General features: G+C 41.6%; 1 non-coding gene and 3 pseudogenes across 1 annotated transcript; all 4 read right to left on the bottom strand.

The window, feature by feature from the left end:
- The window catches only part of LOC145688658 (large subunit ribosomal RNA), a 9,040-nt pseudogene extending 9,032 nt beyond the window's left edge, over positions 1-8 (bottom strand).
- Positions 9-704: 696 nt separating this feature from the next.
- On the bottom strand, positions 705-856 carry LOC145688614 (5.8S ribosomal RNA). Its single transcript, XR_014131948.1, has one exon. It is a non-coding gene; the product is annotated as a 5.8S ribosomal RNA (ribosomal RNA).
- An 891-nt stretch (positions 857-1,747) lies between these two features.
- Positions 1,748-2,811, bottom strand: LOC145688601 (small subunit ribosomal RNA; annotated as a pseudogene).
- Positions 2,812-5,459: 2,648 nt separating this feature from the next.
- On the bottom strand, positions 5,460-6,658 carry LOC145688589 (small subunit ribosomal RNA; annotated as a pseudogene).
- Positions 6,659-22,500: the final 15,842 nt, after the last annotated feature.

Raw genomic sequence — 22,500 nt, 5'->3', positions numbered from 1 at the left:
TGAGGTCGAGCGCCAAAAACACAGCGCGCCTGAAGGCTCGCGCACAACAGGACTTTTCAATTTACAAGATGTAGACCGCCAAGGTTAGTCAGGGGTCACCCCCTGACCCCTTGCCGGGCACCTCGTACTGAAGCTTATCCAGGAATAGAGGAAAATTGGAATACCAAGACTCAGAGGCCCAATTACCTTGTTCGCCAGCCAGCCTTGCGCCGGCCCAGGCTAGAGAATTGAACTCCAAAAACCCTCGTTCGCCCTGAATGCTTCGAGAGAGACTAATCTCATGTGTACAAAACTCAGAGGCCCAATTACCTTGTTCGCCAGCCAGCCTTGCGCCGGCCCGGGCTAGAGAATTGCATGGACACAAGACAGTCTCGTTCCCATCGAAAGGGGTTTGGCAAGGATGAAATCCAAGGACCAAGTTCCCCAATTCACTTAGGAACTTTTGTCGAGACAAAAACTGCCTCAACAGGCGGATGTAAACCACCAGCCTTTGCTGCTCATTTAAGACGACCGCTGTCGCGGAAGCCCAAGAACACACAGTTTCCATTCCCCGGACCCATGGTCACAAGAGGTTACCAACAAGAAAGTCAAGCCTTGCGCGAGACCCCTTGCCAGGCCCCTTGCACATGGCCACAGCATCACTACCGAAGTAGCGAGAGGCCGTGGGGTCATCCGAAAAACTTCCACCGCCAGGATAAAGTTACCGACCCTCAGACAGGTGTGACCCAGAAGAGATCCTGGGTCGCAATGTGCGTTCGAAACGTCGATGTTCGTGTGTCCTGCAGTTCACACTCTTTCGCGCAGCTAGCTGCGTTCTTCATCGACCCACGAGCCAAGTGATCCACCGTTCAGGGTTGTAAAAATTCTACAACAGCATTTCACGTATGCCGTGCAAGAAATTAAAGTTCGGTAAACAAACCGCATCGGGGGCCGCCCTGCCTCCTGTTTGGCCCCGTCAGCTGCGGTCACTCACCACAAAGCTGGGCGTGTTCATTCGAAAGCCTTTCCCTGCATCACAAGGAATAATCTTAGGCTGCCCATGAGTTTGTAGCCAAAAATCATGGCTACCAGTTTTTCATTGAAGGCCATCTTGAACAGAAAAGGATACTGGCCTACAAAGCAGCGAATTCTAGCTCTAGTCGCCCGACCCGAGCGTATTAAAGGCTTCTTGTGCTACTAACGTGTAAGCCTTGCTCCTCAGAGCCTTTTCAAGACTTCTCCCACAAAGCAGTCACAGCCTACTCGAGTCCTTGGAGGACAAGCTTCCGTTCTACCCCAGCACCCGACATCCGACACAAGCATTTTAAACGCTCCTGCTCCGATGGAATAAGTCTTACTCTCTTGGAGTCTTTTCAAGACTTCTTTTCAAACGGAATAAGCTTACTTGAGCCCTTGGACGTCGGAACTGGTTTATCATGTCATCTGACTGAGCATTTAAGACTCCTGCTCCGATGGAATAAGTCTTACTCTCTTGGAGTCTTTTCAAGACTTCTTTTCCACCGAAATAAGTCTACTCCAATCCTTTGATGACACACGGCCTGTGTCAACAGGTAGCCTACGCTACCCTCGCCGATGACAGTGGCTCCCGTTCTTGCTGCTCGCTTCCCAACTAAAGGGAAGACACGGCTCACCTTTCTCTCCTTCGCCTGTCAAGATCAGTGGCTCCCGTTCAACGGTGTCAATCTAACTGATACGACACACTAATAAGAAACTTTTGACATCAACCACCGCAGTGGTGATGAATTGATAATGATCCTTCCGCAGGTTCACATACGGAAACCTTGTTACGACTTTTACTTCCTCTAAATGATCAAGTTTGGCCATCTTTCCGACACGTCGGTACCACCGCAAGACGGAGGTGCCGGGTATCAGTCCGAAGGCCTCACTAAATCATTCAATCGGTAGTAGCGACGGGCGGTGTGTACAAAGGGCAGGGACGTAATCAACGCAAGCTTATGACTTGCACTTACTGGGAATTCCTCGTTTATGGGACATAATTGCAAGCCCCAATCCCTAGCACGAAGGAGGTTCAGCGGGTTACCCGGACCTTTCGGTCAGGGAAGACACGTTGATTCCTTCAGTGTGGCGCGCGTGCGGCCCAGAACATCTAAGGGCATCACATACCTGTTATTGCTCAATCTCGTGCTGCTAGAGGCAGCCTGTCCCTCTAAGAAGACATGAACGTTGGAAGGAAAGATTCCAACGCCTAGTTAGCAGGCTAGAGTCTCGTTCGTTATCGGAATTAACCAGACAAATCGCTCCACCAACTAAGAACGGCCATGCACCACCACCCACTGAATCAAGAAAGAGCTCTCAATCTGTCAATCCTTCCAGTGTCCGGGCCTGGTGAGGTTTCCCGTGTTGAGTCAAATTAAGCCGCAGGCCCCACTCCTGGTGGTGCCCTTCCGTCAATTCCTTTAATTTCCGTCATTTACAGCAATCTACAGCCGATGGCTTTTTTTATTCTAGAAAAAGAGATGGGGGTCTAGGATTTCCCAATATTCATAACATTATATCTTTGGCGCAGTTAAAACTTGTTCATTCCCTTAGGAAACTTGAAAATGATGAATTTTTTAAAATTGTAATACTACAAAGTAATCTAAATTCAGTGGAAGATAGGCTACTGGATAGACTGGGAATCCCTAGACCTTACAATTTATCTGTCTTGATTGAAAAAAAGATACTACTTAAAGATGATTGGTTTAATAAATGGGAGGCGAAAGAAAGCCAAGGTAAAGGTATTAAATATTTTAAGAACAACCCAATTACTAACAATTTTTTGTACCAGGAGACACTGCCTGACAACAGATTTATAGACGCTGTAAAATTACGTACGAATACATATGGGGTACGTGTAGCTCTGGCTAGAGCTAATCCCAATACTAATAAAGAATGTAGAGCTTGTCATGAACCCCTGGAAACTTTAGGTCATGTAATTGGTCGTTGTATTATGCACGCCCCCAGAAGAATTAATAGACATAATAGAATTGTAGATATCATAAGAAATCATATGGTAATAAACAAGTTCAGAGTAGCGCATGAACCTGTAATTAAATATAACGACATGGTCTATAAACCTGATTTAATTCTAGAAAAGGGTGAAACTAGAATAATAGTAGATGCCACTATTCGATTTGAAGAAGGTGATATGGAAATAAATGCATTAAATGAAAAAACTAAAAAATATGAAATTTTAAAAATCATTTTTACAGATGGTAAAAAGTTTGAGATATTACCTGTCATTATTGGATCCAGAGGAGCTGCTACAAAATCATTTATGAGTTTTTGTAAAAGATTCACTGTACCTAAGTTTATCCAAAAACGGATAATAAACCTAACATTGAAGTCCAGTCTGGAAATTTTAAATGCACACCTGGACTATCAGGGTTAACTAGAGGAAAAAAATTGGTTAAAAAAGAGTGAGATGAATGTACTTAAAGGAAAAAAAAATCAATTAAGGAAACTATGCTTTGTAATTTTGTTTAAAGTTCCTATGAAAGTTTTAGAATTGGTGTATCTTTAATTTTATTTTTATTTTTTGAATTTTATATTTAGAATCTATGGAATATTTTACTCAGTACTTTCCTCTTTTATTCCCTCTCTGTTGAATTATACATATATTTATGCCATTTATCACTTATGTTATCTGTGTTTTAATGAGATTGAGCAACTACAAATACTCCTTGTATTTAATTACTATGTTCTTGTGAGGTATTTTATTTTGTTATTTCTTACTCTACTGACTATATATTCAGCAATATAACTCTTTTTATTTTTTTATTTTTTTTATTTTTTTATTTTTTTATTTTTTATTTTTTTTTTCTGGAATTACTGTATTTAATTTTAATTCTTTTTACCTACTATTTACTTATTATTTTATTTTTTTTAAAATTTAATGTACTGACTCTATATTCATACAACTCTTTTTATGTTTTTTATTATTTTGTCTGTCACTACTGTATTTTATCTTAATTTTTTTTACTATTATGTATTTTTTAAGTATTTTATGTATTTGATATCATAATATTTTTAGTTGTTGTAATGAACTATGGTAGAATGATATAGAAGTTGGAAATATATGTAAACGATATAAGTGATAAAAAGATGAGAGAGGAAAAAATAATATATAGAAAAGGAAAGTTAGAAATGCAGAAAAGAGAAACATATATAACAAAAAAAGGGAAAAAAAGAAAAAAGAACGATAATAATGAGGTATTCTGTTATAATATTTTTGATTATTGTTATTGTATTATTTTTTAATTTTTAATTTTTTTTAACTTGTATGCATTCCTTTAAATATGTTATGTTCTGCTACCCTATAAGATCTTGTAAAAAACATTGTAATTATAATTATCCTTGAAATAAAGAATAAAATGATGCGGGGGGATGCCCAGGGACCCAGGCCGGCAATTATGAGCACAAATTATGATCAAATTCCACAATTATTAGTAATAGTCGGCAATTATGAGCACCCAGGGGACCCAGGTCGGCAATTATGAGCACTAGTCATGAGCAAAGTCGCCAATTATGAGCAAAAGTCGGCAATTATGAGCGCCTTTTTTTAGGGGGAAAAAAATAAAAAAAAAGAAAGAATCCTAAGATTCTAGGCAATTGAGCCTGGGAGGGTGGTGGTGTATACCCGAACTAAATCCCCTCAGGTTTGTAACATCATAGTTACGCCCCCTTGGGTCAATAACTCCCTGCATGTAGCCCAGCCCCACCTGGACTCATGCGGGGAGTTCTTCGCCCTTTAGTCGGGTAGGGGGGTGCGGGTTCGCTCCCTTGGATTCCCGGGTGGGGCCGACAATCCTTGAGAGTTTCCCCGCGCCCTCCTCATCCGGCAGGACGGTAACCTAAACGGGTGCATGTAGGTCTCCACCAGTGTCTTCACCGGGTGGTGGCTTCTTCTTCGCCATTTCGGCCTAGTTTGTCACCTGTATGACAAACCTTCCCTGGACATCTCCCCGGATTGGGGCTGGGACCTGAAAAGAGAAACAACCTATCTGAGGTGCAGGTGTGATGTGTAAGGAAAGGGTTAATAAAAAGGAACTAAAAGGTGGCCTAAAAATTAAAGAAATTAATATAAGGGTGCTAGTGAATAATAATGTTAATACTAAGGTGCTGTGCGCTATAACCAAGGATAGGCCATAACACAATGAAATAAATAAAATTGTGCACCTAGCTAAAGATATAAAAGGCCCCCGTTGGTAGTGAGCACGTTAGGCACGCTACCATCGGGGGTTGCTACCCATTTTGTTAATCTCACCTCAAGGGGAGCACTCGGACTTTGCCTATAGCACCCCTTGAGGTGAGTCCCAGCTCCGACGACGAGGACGTAGGGTAGCACCGGAGCCACTTGTGACATTTCTAGAATGTTTGTAAATTTCGTCAATATGTATGTATTATTTAAAATTTGTTTGATAAAGATAAAAACGGGGTTAGAGGTTCGAAGATAGAACTATGAATCATTACCCATAAGGGGAATGCTTTTTGCTTTGATATTCAGCTTTGCAACCATACTTCCCCCGGAACCCAAAAGCTTTGGTTTCCCGGAAGCCGCCCGCCGAGTCATTGGAGGAACTTCGGCGGATTGCTGGCTGGCATCGTTTATGGTTAGAACTAGGGCGGTATCTGATCGCCTTCGAACCTCTAACTTTCGTTCTTGATTAATGAAAACATTCTTGGCAAATGCTTTCGCATCGGTTAGTCTTGCGACGATCCAAGAATTTCACCTCTAACGTCGCAATACTAATGCCCCCGTCTGTCCCTATTAATCATTACCTCGAGTTCCGAAAACCAACAAAATAGAACCGAGGTCCTATTCCATTATTCCATGCACCCAACATTCAGGCGACACGGCCTGCTTTGAGCACTCTAATTTGTTCAAAGTAAACGTGCCGGCCAATCAAGACACTCAATGAAGAGCACCGAGAAAGGAAAAACCGGCAGGACGTCCGGAACGATCAGTTAAACGCCGGGCGGCGAACCGATCGTCCGAGACCCAGATCCAACTACGAGCTTTTTAACCGCAACAACTTTAATATACGCTATCGGAGCTGGAATTACCGCGGCGGCTGGCACCAGACTTGCCCTCCGATAGATTCTCATTAAAGGATTTAAAGTGTATTCATTCCGATTACGGGGCCTCGGATGAGTCCCGTATCGTTATTTTTCGTCACTACCTCCCCGTGCCGGGAGTGGGTAATTTGCGCGCCTGCTGCCTTCCTTGGATGTGGTAGCCGTTTCTCAGGCTCCCTCTCCGGAATCGAACCCTGATTCCCCGTTACCCGTAACAACCATGGTAGGCGCAGAACCTACCATCGACAGTTGATAAGGCAGACATTTGAAAGATGCGTCGCCGGTACAGAGACCGTGCGATCAGCCCAAAGTTATTCAGAGTCACCAAGGTTTCGGACGGACGAACCGACCGATTGGTTTTAATCTAATAAAAGCATCCCTTCCATTGCTGGGCGGGATTCTAGTTGCATGTATTAGCTCTAGAATTACCACAGTTATCCAAGTAGGATAGGTACGATCTAAGGAACCATAACTGATTTAATGAGCCATTCGCGGTTTCACCTTGTTTTGGCTTGCACTGAGACATGCATGGCTTAATCTTTGAGACAAGCATATGACTACTGGCAGGATCAACCAGGGAATTGACCGACTAAAAAGCCGGAAAGTGTTGGACGCAACCAACACAGCGTTCTAACAAAGGATAGGAAAGCTACACCCGACCAAGCATTTTAGACTTCTGTTCCGCTGGAATAAGCCTACTCTTGCGGTGACTAGCTCCCGTTAATACTGGCCGTGTGACAGCCGCCAAGAGCATATTAGACTCCCAATCCAATGGAACAAGCCTACTTGTATCCTTGGGTTACAACAGCTTCCTTCCACACGTTGCCGGTACATCCGACAAAGCAATTTTAAAGACTCCTCTTCCGCCAGAATAAGCCTACCTTTGTGGGGCCTGGCTCCCGTTAGAACTGGCCGTAAGGGTACCCACAAAAGCACATTTAGACTCCTCCTCCAGCGGAATAAGTCTACTCATGTCCTACGGATGACTGTGGCTTCCGTTTACATATAGCCGTTCACCCGACACAGCAAATTTTAAAGACTCCTTTTTCCACCGGAATAAGCCTACTTTTGTGGGGCCTGGCTCCCGTTAGAACTGGCCGTAAGGGTACCCACAAAAGCACATTTAGACTCCTGCTCCAGTGAAATATAAGTCTACTAGTGTCCTTGGATGACAGTGGCTTCCGTTCGACAAGTGATACACGCTCAAACTGGCGATGGGTCTATACCGTCCTTAACTTAAGGAAAATCGGTACTTAAATGCCACATGGAGAATAAAAAGTCACTTACAAAAAACAATGCTCCGCATAAGCCTTTGTAAGCTAGAAAGGACATGCTATCTGGCCTCATTCTCAAGAAGGACAAGTAAGCTCCCGTCAACTGGCCCAAACTCTAAAGCGAGGACAGCCCGTTCAAAGTCAATCGGCATCCCTCCTTAAGAGTACAAAACGGCTCACTTCTTAACCACACTGGCTCTTGCTCCTTCAAGTGAAATCTGGCTCCCTTCACTCTGGCATTATCTTTACACATAAATCGGACTCCTCCGATTTAACAGGTGAACCTAACCCGGGAACTAAGGAAACTGGGAATAAAGACTCAGAGGCCCAATTACCTTGTTCGCCAGCCAGCCTTGCGCCGGCCCAGGCTAGAGACTTTCTCCAACAATCCCTGTTGAGCCCGAAGGATCCTAAGACCACTCGTGTGTACAAAACTCAGAGGCCCAATTACCTTGTTCGCCAGCCAGCCTTGCGCCGGCCCAGGCTAGAGAATTGCATGGACACGAGAAACTCTCAGGACTCTTCTTTGTGGCTCCTCCCGGAATTAAGGAAACTCCGAAATGCAAAACTCAGAGGCCCAATTACCTTGTTCGCCAGCCAGCCTTGCGCCGGCCCAGGCTAGAGAATTGCACGGATCATTCCTGTTCACCCTAAACGCATCTGAGACTACTCGTGTGTATGAAACCCAGAGGCCCAATTACCTTGTTCGCCAGCCAGCCTTGCGCCGGCCCAGGCTAGGGAATCACATTGACACGAGAAAGATCTCGTCAGCGATTTGTAGCGTGCAGAAACTGCTCCCGTTTGAACTGACAATCCCGACAGAGCAATATTAAAGACTTCTGGTCCATTGAAGTAAAGCCTACTTTTGCGAGCCTTGCTCCCGTTAGGACTGGCCGTATGGCTGTGCACAAAAGCATATTAGACTCCTGCCTCAATGGAATTAGTCTACTCCTGTCCTTAAACGGATGACAGTTCTTCAAGCATAGCATGCTACCTTCCGCAACTTACAGGCGCGGAAATGCTGTGGAAACGAGGAGACAAGTCCTCACAAAGGTTTCATGGCCGGTCACCCGACACAGCAAATTTTAAAGACTCCTTCTTATCCGGAGTAAGCCTACTCTCGTGGGGCCTGGCTCCCGTTAGAACTGGCCGTAAGGTTGCCCACAAAAGCACATTTAGACTCCTGCTCCAGTGAAATAAGTCTACTCGTGTCCTACGGATGACTGTGGCTTCCGTTCAAATATAGCCGTTCACCCGACACAGCAAATTTTAAAGACTCCTTCTCCACCGGAATAAGCCTACTCTTGTGGGGCCTGGCTCCCGTTAGAACTGGCCGTAAGGTTGCCCACAAAAGCACATTTAGACTCCTGCTCCAGTGAAATAAGTCTACTCGTGTCCTACGGATGACTGTGGCTTCCGTTCAAATATAGCCGTTCACCCGACACAGCAAATTTTAAAGACTCCTTCTCCACCGGAATAAGCCTACTCTTGTGGGGCCTGGCTCCCGTTAGAACTGGCCGTAAGGTTGCCCACAAAAGCACATTTAGACTCCTGCTCCAGTGAAATAAGTCTACTCGTGTCCTACGGATGACTGTGGCTTCCGTTCAAATATAGCCGTTCACCCGACACAGCAAATTTTAAAGACTCCTTCTCCACCGGAATAAGCCTACTCTTGTGGGGCCTGGCTCCCGTTAGAACTGGCCGTAAGGTTGCCCACAAAAGCACATTTAGACTCCTGCTCCAGTGAAATAAGTCTACTCGTGTCCTACGGATGACTGTGGCTTCCGTTCAAATATAGCCGTTCACCCGACACAGCAAATTTTAAAGACTCCTTCTCCACCGGAATAAGCCTACTCTTGTGGGGCCTGGCTCCCGTTAGAACTGGCCGTAAGGTTGCCCACAAAAGCACATTTAGACTCCTGCTCCAGTGAAATAAGTCTACTCGTGTCCTACGGATGACTGTGGCTTCCGTTCAAATATAGCCGTTCACCCGACACAGCAAATTTTAAAGACTCCTTCTCCACCGGAATAAGCCTACTCTTGTGGGGCCTGGCTCCCGTTAGAACTGGCCGTAAGGTTGCCCACAAAAGCACATTTAGACTCCTGCTCCAGTGAAATAAGTCTACTCGTGTCCTACGGATGACTGTGGCTTCCGTTCACCCGACAGAGCAAATATTAAAAGACTTCTCATCCACCAGAATAAGCCTACTCTCGTGGGGCCTCGCACACGTTAGAACTGGCCGTATGGCTACCCACAAAAGAACATTTAGGCTCCTGCTCCAGTGATATAAGTCTTACTCGTGTCCTCTGGGTGTGACAGTAGCTTCCGTTCAAGTATTCTTCGCATTCAGCAACCGCACAAAGCGGCATCGGCCAGAAGTCAATTGCCCGAAGGCGTGATCGACAGGCTAGGCCTCGGGTTAAGAAGGATTGTCTCCTTCCCGTAAACGACAGGTACTTCCGTATGAGAGCCTACCTCACACATTCCCCATCGCCACGTGCCCTCTTAGAAACAGCCGTCCGACCAAGGTTTCTGACATTCTTTGTCAAAATACGAGGAAGTCTTTGGACAACATTAGGCGTGCTGGCAAACCCGCACTGCATGCCCTTTCATAGGTCCGCCCATGGACGCACATTTCTATGAAGCATTCCTCCCAGGCAGCAACAGGGTTTGCAACCTTGACCGGCTAGGACGCCCGTGAATAGCATCCCAGGGTTCTTGCCTGCGGCTGATAAAATTCCTTTTGAGCCTACACTACCATCCGCCGATATTAGTCCGCCTTCAAAATTAACCAACATCAACAGCGATAGTGCGTTTAGACTCCCATAAAGAAACCAACCAGCCTGTGGCTTCCCTTCCCAATTTAGCCATTTCCGCCTCCTGCGAAGACTAGCTTTCTGTCTGTGGCCAGAAGTCAAGATTTCTCGACAGACTAGGCCGCGGAGAGAAAAAAGTAAGCCTCATTTAGAAAGCAATACCATTAGCGGTCTCTCCAACCTCCGTGAACAATTTAAAGGGAATGTTTATATAGAAGGCTTGTTCACTACCCTACCTCCTATAGTGTAGAGATTCCTCTCGATACTACACCTGTCTTGAAATTGCCGGCGTTGCGCAGCCTCGTTTTGACCATGACGGCGAATGCAGCCACGGTTGCCGTATACATCCCACGCAAGGGTGGGAAAACGTGATTTGACATCCAGTATATATATAAACCGTTACAGAATACGACACTCAAAACTTAAAAACTTTTACACTCTCCTAACTTCTGGGAACAAATTGAAAGTATAAGCCAGCCTAACCTAACCTAAGTATATAGCAGGATTGCCCACTACCATACCTCCTATAGTGATGAGATTCCTCTCGATCGGACACCAGTCACGAAAATCACGGAATCTCAAAAATGACGGCAAACGAAGCCACAGTTGCCGCCATACTCAAAGGTTATGCTGGGTAAAAAGTTCTCTGCGAAAAGGGCTGCTTTTCGCGCTCGGGTTACAAAATTAATGTAAAGAACAATCCAAAAACATGAATTAGGTCAAACTCATGTTAATTACAACCTCATAGAACAATTTCAAGCCAGGACTTAACAAAGTGTAAACGGGGCTGCTTCTGTACCCTAATCCCTATAATGTAGCGATTCCTCTCGATTGCACACCAGTCACGAAAAATCACAGAATGTCAAAAATGACGGCAAACGAAGCCACGGTTGCCGTCATATTCTAACGTTATGCTGGGTGAAAAGTCGCCAACAACAATGTTCACAGTTCCCGTCAGATTGCCCACTGTTCCCGAAATGTGGTTCATACATGCTGTCAACATGTTCAGGAAACCCCTCAGAGCGTTCAAAGTTGCACACACAATGCTTAATAGTTCCACTCAAATAGCTCACAGTTGCCGTCAGAATCCTCACAGTAGACGTCAAATTGCTCACACTTGCCGTCAGAGTGCTCATAGTTGCCGACTTTTCATTCATAGTCCCCGACATAAAAGTTTAGAGTTCCCGACTAATGGCTCACAGTTGCCGTCAGAATCGTCACAAAAGGCGTCACAATGCTCACACTTGCCGTCAAAGCGCTCATAGTTGCCGACTATTTGTTCATAATTGCGGACATAGGCCTCACAGTTGCCGTCAAAACGCTCATAGTTGCCGAATTTTCGTTGATAATTGCGGACAATGGGCTCATAGTTAATCACATACTGGTTCGTGCTCATCTTCAAAATAAACACAGTTGCCTTCAGACTGTTCACACGTAATTTCAAAATGCTCACACTCGCTTACACGATGCTCATAGTTGCCGACTTTTAATTCATAATGCTGATAATGTAAGTTAAAGGGTTCATGGTTGCTCTCAAAAGTTTCACAGTTGCAGTCAGATTTTTCACAAAAGCCGTCATAATGCTCACATTAAAAAAAAAAGTGCTCATAGTTGCCGACCAAGGCCTCACAGTTGCCGTCAAAACGCTCATAGTTGCCGACTTTTCGTTCATAATTGCCGACCAAGGCCTCACAATTGCCGTCGAAACGTTCATAGTTGCCGACTATTCGTTCATAATTGCCGACCAATGCCTCACAGTTGCCGTCAAAACGCTCATAGTTGCCGACTTTTCGTTCATAATTGCGTACAAAGGGCTCATAGTTGCCTACTTAATGGTTCCAGCTCATCTTCAAAATACTCATAATTGCCTTCAGAATGTTCACACGTAGTTTCAAAATGCTCACATTCGCTTCCACGATGCTCATAGTTGCCGACTTTTCATTCATAATATCTAACATACTCCTGATAGTGTAAGTTAAATGGTTCATGGTTGCTATCAAAAGGCTCACAGTTGCCGTCACATTATTTGCACAAGCCGTCAGAATGCTCACATTAAGAAAAAAAGTGCTCATAGTTGGCGACCATTCGTTCATAATTGCCGACCAAGGCCTCACAGTTGCCGACTATTCGTTCATAATTGCCGACTAAGGCCTCACAGTTGCCGTCAAAACGCTCATAGTTGCCGACTACTCGCTCATAATTGCCGACCAATGCCTCACAGTTGCCGTCAAAACGCTCATAGTTGCCGACTTTTCATTCATAGTCCCCGAGATAAAAGTTTATAGTTCCCGACTAATGGCTCACAGTTGCCGTCAGAATCGTCACAAAAGGCGTCACAATGCTCACACTTGCCGTCAAAGCGCTCATAGTTGCCGACTATTTGTTCATAATTGCGGACATAGGCCTCACAGTTGCCGTCAAAACGCTCATAGTTGCCGACTTTTCGTTGATAATTGCGGACAATGGGCTCATAGTTAATCACATACTCGTTCGTGCTCATCTTCAAAATAATCACAGTTTCCTTCAGAATGTTCACACGTACTTTCAAAATGCTCACACTCGCTTACACGATGCTCATAGTTGCCGACTTTTAATTCATAATACTGATAATGTAAGTTAAATGGTTCATGGTTGCTCTCAAAAGTCTCACAGTTGCGGTCAGATTTTTCACACAAGCCGTCATAATGCTCAAATTTAAAAAAAAGAGTGCTCATAGTTGCCGACCAAGGCCTCACAGTTGCCGTCAAAACGCTCATAGTTGCCGACTTTTCGTTCATAATTGCCGACGAAGGCCTCACAGTTGCCGTCAAAACGTTCATAGTTGCCGACTATTCGTTCATAATTGCCGACCAAGGCCTCACAGTTGCCGTCAAAACGTTCATAGTTGCCGACTTTTCCTTTATATATGCGTACAAAGGGCTCATAGTTGCCTACTTAATGGTTCCAGCTCATCTTCAAAATACTCATAGTTGCCTTCAGAATGTTCACACGTAGTTTCAAAATGCTCACATTCGCTTCCACGATGCTCATAGTTGCCGACTTTTCATTCATAATATCTAACATACTGCTGATAGTGTAAGTTAAATGGTTCATGGTTGCTATCAAAAGGCTCACAGTTCCCGTCACATTATTTGCACAAGCCGTCAGAATGCTCACATAAACAAAAAAAAGTGCTCATAGTGGCCGACCATTCGTTCATAATTGCCGACCAAGGCCTCACAGTTGCCATCAAAACGCTCATGGTTGGCGACTTTTCGTTCATAATTGCCGACCAAGGCCTCACAGTTGCCGTCAAAACGCTCATAGTTGCCGACCATTCGTTCATAATTGCCGACCAAGGCCTCACAGTTGCCGTCAAAACGCTCATAGTTGCCGACTATTTGTTCAGAATCGCCGACCAAGGCCTCACAGTTGCCGTCAAAACGCTCATAGTTGCCGACTTTTCGTTCATAATTGCCGACGAAGGCCTTACAGTTGCCGTCAAAACGTTCATAGTTGCCGACTATTCGTTCATAATTGCCGACCAAGGCCTCACAGTTGCCGTCAAAACGTTCATAGTTGCCGACTTTTCCTTCATAATTGCGTACAAAGGGCTCATAGTTGCCTACTTAATGGTTCCAGCTCATCTTCAAAATACTCATAGTTGCCTTCAGAATGTTCACACGTAGTTTCAAAATGCTCACATTCGCTTCCACGATGCTCATAGTTGCCGACTTTTCATTCATAATATCTAACATACTGCTGATAGTGTAACTTAAGTGGTTCATGGTTGGTGTCAGAAGCCTCACAATTTCTGTCACAATGCTCACGCAAAACGTAAGAATTCTCACATTTAAAAAAAGTGCTCATAGTTGCCGACTATTCGTTCATAATTGCGTACAAAGGGCTCATAGTTGCCTACTTAATGGTTCCAGCTCATCTTCAAAATACTCATAGTTGCATTCAGAATGTTCACACGTAGTTTCAAAATTCTCACACTCTCTTACACAATGCTCATAGTTGCCGACTTTTCATTCAAAATGCTGATAGTGTAAGTTAAATGGTTCACAGTTGCTGTGAAAAGTCTCACAGTGGCGGCCAGATTCTTCAGACAAGCCGTGATAATCCTCACATTAGAAAAAAAAATGTGCTCATAGTCGCCGACCATTCGTTCATAATTGCCGACCAAGGCCTCACAGTAGCTGTCAAAACGCTCATAGTTGCCGACTATATGTTTATAATTGCCGACCAACGCCTCACAGTTGCCGTCAAAACGCTCATAGTTGCCGACTTTTTGCTCATAATTGCGGACAAAGGGCTCATAGTTTCCTACATAATGTTTCATGCTCATCCTCAGAATACACACAGCTGCCTTCAGAATGTTCACGCGTACTTTAAAAATGCTCACACTCGCTTCCACGATGCTCATAGTTGCCGACTTTTCATTCATAATATCTAACATACTGCTGATAGTGTAACTTAAATGGTTCACGGTTGGTGTCAAAAGCCTCACAGTTTCTGTCACAATGCTCACGCAAAACGTGAGAATTCTCACATTAAAAAAAGTGCTCATAGTTGCCGACTATTCGTTCATAATTGCCGACCAAGGCCTCACAGTTGCCGTCAAAACGTTCATAATTGCGGACAAACGGCTCATAGTTGCCTACATAATGTTTCGTGCTTATCTTCAAAATACTCACAGTTGCCTTCAGAATGTTCACACGTACTTTCAAAATGCTCACACTCGCTTCCTCGATGGTGATAGTTGCCGACTTTTTATTCATAATGCTGATAGTGTAAGTTACATGGTTGATGGTTGCTGTCAAAAGTCTCATAGTTGCGGTCAGATTCTTGACACAAGCCGTCAGAATGCTCACATTCAAAAAAAGAAAAAATGTGCTCATAGTTGCCGACTATTTGCTCATAATTGCCGACCAACTCCTCACAGTTGCCGTCAAAACGCTCATAGTTGCCGACTTTTCGTTTATAATTGCGGACAAAGGGCTCATATTTGCCTACATATTCGTTCCTGCCCATCTTCAAAATACTTACAGTTGCCTTCAGAATCTTCACACGTACTTTCAAAATGCTCACACTCGTTTCCACGATGCTCATAGTTGCCGACTTTTCATTCATAATATCTAACATACTGCTGATAGTGTAAGTTAAATGGTTCATGGTTGTTGTCGAAAGCCTCACAGTTTCCGTCAGATTCCTCACGCAAGCCGTCAGAATGTTCACATTAAAAAAAAAAAAAAAGTGCTCATAGTTGCCGACCATTCGTTCATAATTGCCGACCAAGGCCTCACAGTTGCATTCAAAACGCTCATAGTTGCCTAGTTTTCGTTCATAATTGCGGATATGGGGCTCACAATTGAAAACATAATTCTTCATGCTTATCTTGAAAATACTCGCAGTTTGCTCCAGAAAGTTCACACGTGCTTTCAAGGTGCTCACATTGGCTTTCACGCTGCTCATAGTTGCCGACTTTTCGTTCATAATTGCCGACTTTTTGTTGATAATTGCGGTTATGGGGCTCACAATTGAAAACATAATTCTTCATGCTTATCTTGAAAATACTCGCAGTTTGCTTCAGAATGTTCACACGTGCTTTCAAAGTGCTCACACTAGTTCTCATGATGCTCATAGTTGCCGACTTTTTGTTCATAATTGCCGGCCAAGGCCTCACAGTTGCCGTGAACACGCTCATAGTTGCCGACTTTTCGTTCATAATTTTGGACATGGGCTCACACTTGCCGTCAGATGGTTCACGCTACAGCGGTACTTGGGCAATGAGTATTTCTTTATATGTACTAACATAGGTTAATTTCGAAGAAGAAGTTAGTTAAAAATATAGAATTATCAAATATACAAAAAAAAGATATTCATATGTCATAAAATAATAAGGTTTTAAATATCTAGTTGGCAGGCAATCAGATAAATAATACATATATATATATATATATATATATATATATATATATATATATAAAATGGAGAGAAACCACGTAATGGAAACATTGTTATTTTGATGTGGCTCGTATGTATTATAAGAAAATAAGGAACCAAGGCTACAGCGAATTGTATTTTATCGTTGTAACACTAGCCGTCAAACTGCTCACACTTGCCGTCAAAATTCTTATACATGTCCTCAAAATTTATAAAATTACTAAATGTGGTAAGAAAAAAAAAAGCAACGAAGGCTTTACGTATACGACGCCTTTCACACCCGCAAATTATGAGGCACTTCCTGTAGAGTTATAATGGCCATATTTGACGAAACTGTAGCCTTTCGGGAGTAAGTCACAGGAAAATTTCCAAAAGTGAATATTTCGAATGTTTAGTTGGTCTAAAGGGGCGATGAAGATATTTCCCATGTTATTTAAATGGACGGTTTTGCGGACCTATAATCTGAAATTTTAGGTACTTTTAATAAAACTTTGAAATTCCGTATACTTGTACGTTTTCGTAAGTCTTACCTAGTTGGATAAGTATATATATATATATATATATATATATATATATATATATATATATATATATATATATATATATATATATATATTCCAAGTTTAGCGTGGTTTTATGCGGAACTCAAAAAATTTCCCATGTTATTTCTATGAAACACCTTTGACATCCCAAAATTATTGGGCACTTCCTGTAGGGCTACAATAACTAATTTCGACATGATTGTAGATTGTCGGGACTAACCAACAGGAAAATTGTCAAAAGTGAATATTTTTAACTTTTAAGAGGTCTAAAGAGGAAATGAAGAAATTCCCCATGTTATTTAAATGGGCCTTTATTTGGACTTGTAATCTCAAAGTTTAGTTACTTGTAATTGGAACACAAACGAGAAATTCGGTATTCTTGTACGTTTTCATTAGCGTTACCTAAGTAAATCAGTACAAAGTAAAAATTTTCAACTTTAGAGTGGTTTTATGGGGAATTGAAAAGTCTTTCTCATGTCATTTATATGGGACGTCTTCTGCACGCCAAAATGTTCGGTTAATTGTGGTAGGATTGCAATGATGAAATTTAGCATAATTGTAGGCTTTCCAGACTAAGCTACAGCAAAATTGCCAAAAGTGAATATTTTTAATGTTTAAGGGGTCTAAAGGAGGATGAAGAAATCCCCACGCTATTTAAATAGGCGTTTTCTTGGGATCCAAAATCTTATCTTTTAATTAGTTGAAATAGTAAACTTGAAATTCCCTAGAATTGTGAGAATAAGAGGTGCAAGGGCGAAATACCTTCAAAAGGAGGGGCTTTGTGGGCGAAGCCACAAGCTAACCAAACTAAACTTTTGTTTGTCTTTTACCGAAGGTTTGAAAAGTTTTCGACTAAGAGAGGTGTAGCTGTGCACGAAGATGTGTTGACATTGTGCGGAAAAGTGGAAAGAAGAAAAATAGTGATAAGCGAAAAAAAATAATAATAATAACATAAATTTTATTTAATCATATACTTTACTCTTTCAATGGGTGAACAATAATAGAGCATGAAAGTAAATTAGAGTAAATTTATATTTCGCTCACACTTGAGGTCATTTTTATTCGAAAGTAAGCTTTTGCACTACTATAAGGAAACTATTCAAAACTGAGAAGTGCAATTTCTACAACAAGTGTACCTGGATATTATGCGTTCGAGTACGTGTAAGGAATTATTGTATTTGCACTTTTGTACAAGAAAAGATACTCTAAATTGTTGTAGAAATTTGAAAATTTGACGGCAAACAGAGCCCACGCTTAACGTCAACACCGCCCGTGAGAGTACATAATTTGATATCTTTTTTTTTTCTTTTCTTTCATTTTTTCTTTCTTTTCATTTTCTTTCTTTTTCTTTTCTTTTTTTTCTTCTCAACAGAAAGAAAACTAGTGAAACTAGAGAAGAGAAATCTCTACCGAGAATGTACGAAAACATTTTTTTTTTTTTATCGAAGTAGGTGGAAGGAATCATCGGATGAAAATGCTCAAAGTTGCCATGAGGATCCTCACACAAGCCGTCAAAATGCTCATAGTTGCCCACAATTCGTTCATAATTGCGGACATAGAGCTCACAGTTACCATGAGAAGGTTCACACTAGCCGTCAAAATCCTCACATTTGCCGTCAAAACGATCATAGTTGCCGACTTTTCGTTCATATTTGCGGATATAGGGCTCATAGTTGAAAACATAATTTTTCATGCTTATCTTCAAAATACTCGCAGTTGGCTTCACAATGTTCACACGTGCTTCCAAAGTGCTCACACTCGCTTTCATGATGCTCATAGTTGCCGACTTTTTGTTCATAATTGCCGACCCAAGGCTCACAGTTGCCGTCAAAACGCTCATAGTTGTCGACTTTTCGTTCATAATTGCGGATATAGAGCTCACAATTGAATACATAATTTTTCATGTTTATCTTGAAAATACTAGCAGTTGGCTTCAGAATGTTCACACGTACTTTCAGGGTGCTCACACTTGCCGTCAAAACGCTCATAGTTGCCGACTTTTCGTTCATAATTGCGGACATTGGGGTCAAAGTTGCCGACATTGTAGTTTATGTTTACCTTCCAAATACTCTCCGTTGCCTTGACAATTTTCACACTAACCCTGAAATTGCAAACACTCGCTCTCACAAGGCTCATAGTTGTCGACCTTTCATTCATAATATGAAATATACAGTTGATAGTGTAAGTTAAATGTTTCATGGTTGCTGTCAAAAGGCTCACAGTTGCCGTCAGATTCCTCACTCAAGCCGTCACCATGCTCACATTTACCAATAAAGTGCTCATAGTTGCCGACTATTTGTTCATAATTGCCGACCTATGGCTCACAGTTGCCGTCAAAACGCTCATAGTTGCCGACTTTTCGTTCATATTTGCGAATATAGGGCTCACAATTGAAAACATAATTTTTCATGCTTATCTTCAAAATACTCACAGTTGACTTCAGAATGTTCACAGGTGCTTCCAAAGTGCTCACACTCGCTTTCATGATGCTCATAGTTGCCGACTTTTCGTTCATATTTGCGAATATAGGGCTCACAATTGAAAACATAATTTTTCATGTTTATCTTCAAAATACTCGCATTTGGCTTCAGAATGTTCACAGGTGCTTCCAAAGTGCTCACACTCGCTTTCACGATGCTCATAGTTGCCGACTTTTGTTCATAATTGCCGACCCAGGGCTCACAGTTGCCGTCAAAACGCTCATAGTTGCCGACTTTTCGTTCATATTTGCGAATATAGGGCTCACAATTGAAAACATAATTTTTCATGCTTATCTTCAAAATACTCACAGTTGACTTCAGAATGTTCACAGGTGCTTCCAAAGTGCTCACACTCGCTTTCATGATGCTCATAGTTGCCGACTTTTGTTCATAATTGCCGACCCAGGGCTCACAGTTGCCGTCAAAACGCTCATAGTTGCCGACTTTTCGTTCATAATTGCGGACTAAAGTCTCATAGGTGGCAACATAATGGTTCATGGTTGCCGTCAATATGCCCAAAGTTGAACACGTATCTCCCATGGAAAACTTTAACCGCTTATCGCCATGAGAGCTCAAAATCCAGCCTAAAGTTGAAATTGAACGCTGTCAGCGGAATCAAAACCTGGAGGGTTTTTTTTTTTCTTTTTTACAAAGGAGCGTTCAATGGAATTCCGTAATATGAAATAAACTGAATATTCGTGTGAACGAGCATGAAAATTAGGACCTCTTTTATGCGTGTACTTAAGGGATGAGCTAAGTGACTGATGACAGATATGTTGGAATGTGAATGTCGATGAACCGAATAACATATCGTTGTTAATTCACAGGTACAATTGAGACATGATATATCTTTTCAAACGTAGGCATTTTGTAAGCAGCACCGCAAATTTTGTCCGCGAAGACAGGCTTTGCTGTCCGCCAAGATGTGCGGACATTGTGAGGGAAAATGAAAAGAAGAAAAATAGTGATAAAAAGAAAAACAACATAAATTTTATTTCACCATATAGTTTACTCTTTCAATGGGCGACCTATAATAGAGTAAGAAAGTAAATAAGAAGAATTTTACATTTTGCTCACACTTGTGGTCATTTTTATTCCAAATTAAGTTTTTGTACTATTGCAAGAAAACTATTCGTACCCGATTAATTTAATTTCTGCAAGACGTGAACCTACATACTTTACAGGGAAGTTCATAAAAAGAATTGTTGTATCGCCATATATATATAAAACTTTAAAATGTTACAGAAGGTTGAACATTTGACGGCAAACAGAGGCCACACTGACCGTCGAAAACTGCGAACGCAGCCGGCAGGTGTAGAGGAGAACACAAAATCATGTTCTTTCTCAATTGTAAAGAGACCGTAGAAGCTAGAATAGTGAAAGTTCTACACAAGACGTACTTAAACACAGTACATGCGACAACGTACAAACAGTTTGTATATACAAATTACTAACAGAGAAAATTCAGTTTCTCTTTTACCGGAGGGTTAAAATTTTGTCGGCGAAGACAGGTTTCGATTGCCGCAAAGATGTGTGGATACTGTGGTGGAAGGTGAGACGAGGAAAAATATTGATAAAAAGGAAAACAATATAAAATTTATTTAACTATATACTATTCTGCGTCAATGGGTGAACTATAAGAGAGTGAGAATGTAAATTGGAATACCATTACATTTCGCTCACCCTTGTGGTCAAGCTTGTTTGAAATTACGTTTCTACACTATTTTTGGGAAATTATTCAAACCAGAATAGTGCAATTTGCACAGAAAGTGCATGAAAATACTGTGCACGGGAATTGATATAAAGAATTGTAGTAACTCCAATTTTATGAAGGAAAATATACTTCAAATTGGTGCAGAAGGTTGAAAATATTACTGCAAGCACAGACCACACTGGCCGTCAAGGGCTTTGAACGCTACCTGCAAGGATAGATGAGAAATTGAAATCATTTTCTTCCCACTACGAATAGAAAAACCAATAAAACTAGAATAGTAATATTTCTAAACGGAATATATGCAAACACAGTATATCGCAGTAGGTTATTAGGAATTTTTATATTCACATTTACAAAAATGATAAAAATAATAATAATAATAATAATAATAATAATAATAATAATAATAAATAATTAAAAAAGTTATTACAGTTCAAAATGTAGCGGAGGGTTGAAAATTTTCCGGCTAAAACGAGGTTTATTGGAAATGAAGATGTGTGGGCATGCACCGTAAAAATAAGACAATCGTTAGAGCAGTGTGTGTGTGTGTGGGGGGGATAAACATAGAAATAATGAAAAGAAATCACTAATATCCATTCCAGCTTCAATTAATGAACAATGATGTAGGGAGAGAGCAAACAACAACACTGCTGTTTATTCCTTCACATTCGGAATGACGGTCATCCCAGATTCTGTTATTCCACTATCTTGACGAAAGAATTAAGCATAGATTAGTGACATTACCAGCCTACCTGTACCTAAACACTGTGCATTGAAATATGTATAATATTAGTACTCTCATATTTGCGCAGATAAGGCTCATAGTTGCCGTCAACATGCTCACAGTTGCCGTCAAAATGCTCACACGTGCCGTCAAAATGCTCACACTTGCCGTCACAATTTATAAGGTTTAAAAAATGCGGTAAGAAGTAAAGCAACATAAATGTCACTTAACCAGATACTATTCTGTGCTAATGGGTGAGCAATAACAGAGTAAGAAAGTAAATTGGAAAACTTTTACATTTCGCTCACACTTGTGGTCATGTTTTTTTTTTTTTTTTTTTTTTTTGTAAATTACGTTCTCCCACTATTTTAACGAAACTATTCAAACCAGAATAGTGCAATTTCTACATGAGGTGTACCTTGATCCCAGCATAACTGTGGGACGTAAATCTTGAAGATTTCATTTAATTTCATTTTTAATAATAATAATAATAATAGTAATAAATATGTGCAAGAAAGTTGAAATTTGGCTTAATACGGGAGGCGAACGACCCAGGCTGTTTGCCGGAATAAAACTTGGATCCCTAACGCCAGAAGCGCATATATTAACGGCTTAGCCACGAGGTGGCTGATACAGAAATAATGCAAATTCCAATATTTTTACTTTTTGCTAATGTTTGAAATTGTTGTTATTGCAAATCACGTTTTTAACAAAACTGTTCTAACTACAAAAGTGAAATTTCAACCCAAACCATGGGAAAGCACTGAAAAGTAAGGAAAAGCATGGCAAAGTAAAGAAATATGTAAAGAATATATATTTAACCGCAGTGACACGGAATATATATAAAAATTCATCCATGGTTTTTCTCAGAAACCCAACTCCCCCCCCCCCCGAAAGAAAAGATAGGTTTATTGCATCTCTTTGCTCCGGTGCATAATCGTGG

Source organism: Thermobia domestica, chromosome 6 (genome assembly GCF_964235325.1).
Source record: "Thermobia domestica chromosome 6, izTheDome1.hap1.1, whole genome shotgun sequence".
Taxonomy (NCBI): Eukaryota; Metazoa; Arthropoda; class Insecta; order Zygentoma; family Lepismatidae; genus Thermobia; species Thermobia domestica.
The sequence above is the reverse complement of the archived record's forward strand: the minus strand, read 5'-3'. Positions and strand labels throughout refer to the sequence as shown.